Here is a 6,000-nt window from a genome sequence, read left to right on the forward strand (position 1 = left end):
GGAAAATTATGTGGATATATTGAAGCAACATCTCAAGACATCAGTCAGGAAGTTAAAGCTTGGTCGCATATGGGCCTTCCAAATGGACAATGACCCAAAGCATACTTCCAAAGTTTTGCCAAAATAGCTTAATGACAACAAAGTCAAGGTATCGGAGTGGCCATCACAAAGCCCTGACTTCAATCCTGTAGAAAATTTGTGGGCAGAACTGAAAAAGCGTGTGTGAGCAAGGAGGCCTACAAACCTGACTCAGTTACACCAGCTCTGTCAGGAGGAATGGGCCAAAATTCACCCAACTTATTGTGGGAAGCTTGTGGAAGGCTACCCGAAACGTTTGACCCAAGTTAAACAATTTAAAGGCAATGCTACCAAAAACTAATTGAGGGTATGTAAACTTCTGACCCACTGGGAATGTGGTGAAATAAATAAAACCTGAAATAAATCATTCTGTCTACTATTATTCTGACATCTCACATTCTTAAAATAAAGTGGTGATCCTAACTGACCTAAAACAGGGAATCTTTACTAGGATTAAATGTCAGGAATTGTGAAAAACTGAGTTTAAATGTATTTGGCAAATTTATATGTAAACCTCCGACTTCAACTGTATATACATTTACATTTAAAAAAATAAATTTCCCTTTATTACTTTCCAACCCCACCACCCCTTCCCTAATTGGAGTAAACTAGTTTCAAAAACTGTTCACTAGGTGTAGGCAAGACCATAAGCAAATAGGTAAACTGGGATAATACTAAAGAGTTAATCAGGGTGATTTTTCCACAAATAGACAGGTATTTACCTTTCCATGGTAGCATGATCTTATCTATTTTTGCTAACTTTCTATTAAAATGTATTGGAGTGAGATCATTTATTTCATTTGGGATATGTATTCCGAGTATATCCACATTGTCACGATCGTTGAACGGAATGGACCAAGGCGCAGCGTGATGAGCGAACATACTTTATTATCGAAAGAGATAACACGAACAAAACAATAAACGATAACGTGACGTCCTAGGTTAAACAACCAACACGGAACAAACCAAAAGGAACAAGATCCCACAACTATTGTGGGAAAACAGCCTGTTTAAATGTGGTTCCCAATCAGAGACAACCAGCCACAGCTGACACTCGTTGCCTCTGATTGGGAACCACATTTAAACAGGCTGTTTTCCCACAATAGTTGTGGGATCTTGTTCTTTTTGGTTTGTTCCGTGTTGGTTGTTTAACCTAGGACGTCACGTTATCGTTTATTGTTTTGTTCGTGTTATCTCTTTCGATAATAAAGTATGTTCGCTCATCACGCTGCGCCTTGGTCCATTCCGTTCAACGATCGTGACAGAAGATCCCACCACACCAGGACCAAGCAGCGTGTCCAGGAGCAGGCGGCCTGGACATGGGAGGAAGCGCCGGGAAAGGAGCTGGAGAGGTTGGCGATGGCCCAGGTGGGCAAATTGTGGTCCTGGGAGGACATGCTCGGGGGAAAAGGGCCATGGGCTAAGGTTAAGGCCCTGGCGAGAGAGGAGCAACGGCGTCAACAGTGTCGTCGTCGGACGGACGAGAGGCAACCCCAGAAATTGTTTAGGGGGGGGGGGCACACGGCATGGGCGACTGGGCAGCAGGAGGCTGCCACAGGGCAAAATGGGAGATTAGGAGAGGAGGCCACCGGGTTTGGGGGGCCAGAAGGCAGGTTGGCGGAGCCTGGATGGAGAGCAGAGCCAACTCCCCGTACTCAGGCATGGCAGCATGAGACTGGGCAGGTTCCGGGGTATGCGGAGCTGCGTACTGTGCCACGAGTGGTCCGGCATAGTCCGGTACGTCCTGTGCGAGCACCCCGCACGTGTCGTGCGAAGGTGGGCATGCAGCCAGGACGGAGTGTGCCGGCTCAGCGCTCGTGGCCTCCAGTGCCTCTCCTCGGTCCCGGATATCCTGCGCCAGTGTCACGTGCTGTTATGCCAGTACGGGTACACAGCCCTGTACGTCCTGTGCTGATGCCTCACACAGAGTGTGTGAAGGTAGGCATTCAGCCAGGACGGGTTGTGGCAGCTCTTCACTCCAGGCCTCCTATCCGTCTCCACAGCCCGGCCCGGCCTGTTCCTGCTCCTCGCACCAAGCCTCCGGTGCGCGTCGCCAGCCCAGTCCGGCCTGTTCCTGCCACTCGCACAAAGCCTACGGTGCGCGTCGCCAGCCCGGCCCGGCCTGTTCCTGCCACTCGCACCAAGCCTACGGTGTGCGTCGCCAGCCCGGCCCGGCCTGTTCCTGCCACTCGCACCAAGCCTACGGTGCGCATCGCCAGCCCAGCCCGTCTGTTCCTGCTCCCCGCACCAAGCTAATGGTGCGCGTCGCCAGCCCGGCCCGGCCTGTTCCTGCTCCCCGCACCAAGCTAATGGTGCGCGTCGCCAGCCCTGCCCGGCCTGTTCCTGCCACTCGCACCAAGCCTACGGTGCGCGTCGCCAGCCCGGCCCGGCCTGTTCCTGCCACTCGCACCAAGCCTACGGTGCGCGTCGCCAGCCCGGCCCGGCCTGTTCCTGCCACTCTCACCGAGCCTACAGTGCGCGTCGCCAGCCCGGCCCGGCCTGTTCCTGCCACTCGCACCAAGCCAGGGGTGCGCATCGTCAGCCCGGTCCGGCCCGTTGCTGCTCCACGCACCAAGCCAGGGGTGCGCATCGTCAGCCCGGTCCGGCCCGTTCCTGCTCCACGCACCAAGCCAGGGGTGCGCATTGTCAGCCCGGTACGGCCCGTTCCGGCTCCACGCACCAAGCCAGGGGTGCGCATCGTCAGCCCGGTCCGGCCCGTTGCTGCTTCACGCACCAAGCCAGGGGTGCGCATCGTCAGCCCGGTCCGGCCCGTTCCTGCTCCACGCACCAAGCCAGGGGTGCGCGTCGTCAGTCCGGCACAACCCGTGCCTGGGTCACCGGTGCCTGGTCAGGTACCGGTCAGCTGCTCCACACCGGAGCTTAAGCAATCCGCTCCTACGATGTCCAGTCCAGCTCCAGCCAGCGGGACCGGACCAGGGGCGCTACGGGGGGATTATTGGAGGGTGGTGGGCAAGCCCGGAGCCGGAACCGCCTCCGAGGAGGAATGCCCACCCAGCCCTCCCCTGTTTGGTTTATGTTGAGGCGCGGTCGCAGTCCGCGCCTTTGGGGGGGGGGGGTACTGTCACACCCTGGCTCTGGGGACTCTATATGTTGAGCCAGGGTGTGTAGATTCTATGTGTTCTTGTTCTGTGTTGTATATTCTATGTGTTCTATTTCTATGTTGGCCAGTGTGGTTCTCAATCAGAGGCAACGAGTGTCAGCTGTGGCTGGTTGTCTCTGATTGGGAACCACATTTAAACAGGCTGTTTTCCCACAATAGTTGTGGGATCTTGTTCCTTTTGGTTTGTTCCGTGTTGGTTGTTTAACCTAGGACGTCACGTTATCGTTTATTGTTTTGTTCGTGTTATCTCTTTCGATAATAAAGTATGTTCGCTCATCACGCTGCGCCTTGGTCCATTCCGTTCAACGATCGTGACACACATCACCATCAGACCATTTTATTGGTAAACTACATGGTAATGTAAATTTTTTATTTTTTAGTGATCCAATACGTAATATAGTACATTTATCATAATTTGGTTGTAATCCAGAGAGGTTAGAAAATGTATCTAGATCCTCTATGAGGCTGTGGAGGGATTCAAATTGTGGATTTAAAAGAAAACATGAATCATCAGCGTACAATGACACCTTTGTTTTTAAGCCCTGGATTTCTAATCCCTTGATATTATTGTTGGATCTGATTTTAATAGCTAACATTTCAATGTCCGTAATAAATAGATATGCCGATAGTGGAATCCTTGTTTTACTCCTCTTGACAGTTTAAAACTTTAGGAGAAATAGCCATTATTTAAAATTGTACACCTAGGGTTACTATACATGTTTTTAACCCATTATATAAGAGATTCTCCTAAATTGAAATGCTCCAGACATTTAAATATAAACTCCAGTCGTACTTTAACAAATTCCTTTTCAAAGTCTGCTATGAATAGCAGGCCTGGTTTCCCAGATTTTTCATAGTGCTCTATTGTTTCCAGTACTTGCCTTATATTATCTCCAATGTATCGTCCATGTAAAAAACCTGTCTGATTAGAATGAATAATGTCCGATAATACCTTTTTAATTCTATGCGGTATACATGTTGCTAAATTTTTTGAATCACAACACTGAAGTGTAAGGGGCCTCCAATTTTTTTTATGGACTGGATCTTATATTTCCCACTTGTATCCTGTTTCAGTAATAATGAAATCAGACCTTCTTCGTGAGTGTCTGATAATCTACCATTTACATAGGAGTGGTTAAAACATGCTAATAACAGTCCTCTGAGTATATCAAAAAAAGGTTTGGTATACCTCGGTATTCCATTCAACCCTGGAGTTTTCCCGGACTTAAAGTCTTTAATTGCATCCAGAAGTTCCTCCTCTGTAATTTCACCTTTACATGCGTCTTTCTGTATGGCTGTTAATTTTACATTAGCAATAGAACAATAATCCCTACATTTAGATGGAGGCGACTGAAACGAAAACATATGCTTAAAGTATCATCCTTCAAAATATAATTTGGTGAATTATGGGTGACTCCGTAATTTGTAACCAGTTTCAGTCAATTATTTTTGGTAGCATTTCTATGTTGAAGATTAAAAAAGAATTTGGAGCATTTTTCCCCATATTCCATCCAGTTTGCTTCATTTTTATAATATATTACACTTGATCTTTCTTGAATAAGTTTCTCCATTTCTTTTTGTTTTTCCTCTAATTTATTCTGAGCCTCTATGTTACAGTTTTTATTGCTATCTATCTGTTCTGTTAGACCTTCTATTTCCTTTGTTAGTATGGACTCTTTTGACCTAAATTGCTTTTGTTTTCGAGATGAGTACTGAATTGCATGGCCTCTAAAGACACATTTAAAAGTGTCCCATACAATAAGGGGATTTGCTGTACCTATGTTATGTCAGAAAAAAAACAGTTATAAATTCCTCTGTCCTAGTTAAAAACAAGTTATCATCCAATAGGCTTCGATTACATTTCCAATATCCTCGCCCACGTGGAAATTCAGTAAGAGTAATGTATATGCCAATTATATGATGGTCCGACAGCATTCTGTCCCCTATCAGCACTTTTTAAAGTTTTGGTGCCAACAAGAATGACATAAGAAAGAAGTCAAGACGACTAGCTTGATTGAGTCTCCGCCATGTATATCTCACTAGGTCAGGATATTTAAGCCTCCATATATCTACTTCATGATTTCCTTAAGGGCGTGAGGGTGATAGTTTGTAGTGTGATTTCCGTTACGGTCCATTGAGCTATTTAAAACAGTATTATAATCTCCCACCATAATAATAGAGTATTGTATTGCTTGCAGGGTTGATAATTTATTATATATATTGTCAAAGAAGTGGGGATCATCATTATTTGGTCCGTAAAGATTAATGAGCCATATCTGTTTATGGTCCAATAACATATTTTAAATCATCCATCTACCTTGTGGATCTGTTTGAACAATTTGCACATTCGGATTGAAATTACTGTTAATTAATATCATCACCCCTTTTGAGTTCCTTTGCCCATGGGAGAAGTATATTCCCCCCCCCCCCCCCCCCCCCAGTCCTTTTTCCACACAACTTCATCTAGAATTCTTGAATGAGTTTCCTGTAAACAATAGATATTATATTCCTTCTCTTTGAGCCATGTAAATATTGTTATTCTTTTGTTATTATCTGCTAAGCCATTACAATTATAACTGGCTATTCTTATTTCACCACTTACCATAATGAGATATAAGTTTCAAATCTATTTATCATAATATATGTTTGTAAACTTACCAATAAAGAATACCATAGTGATTGAGCGTCCATATAGCTGTACCATGAAACCATTGTTTTAAAAGCATGGGAACCGATTAATAACGTTCCTTTACGTTCCAAGCATTTTTTACAAAAAAAAATGCCATCATAGCGCCTATGCA

This window comes from Coregonus lavaretus, assembly GCF_964263955.1.
Source record: "Coregonus lavaretus genome assembly, chromosome: 18".
Taxonomy (NCBI): domain Eukaryota; kingdom Metazoa; phylum Chordata; class Actinopteri; order Salmoniformes; family Salmonidae; genus Coregonus; species Coregonus lavaretus.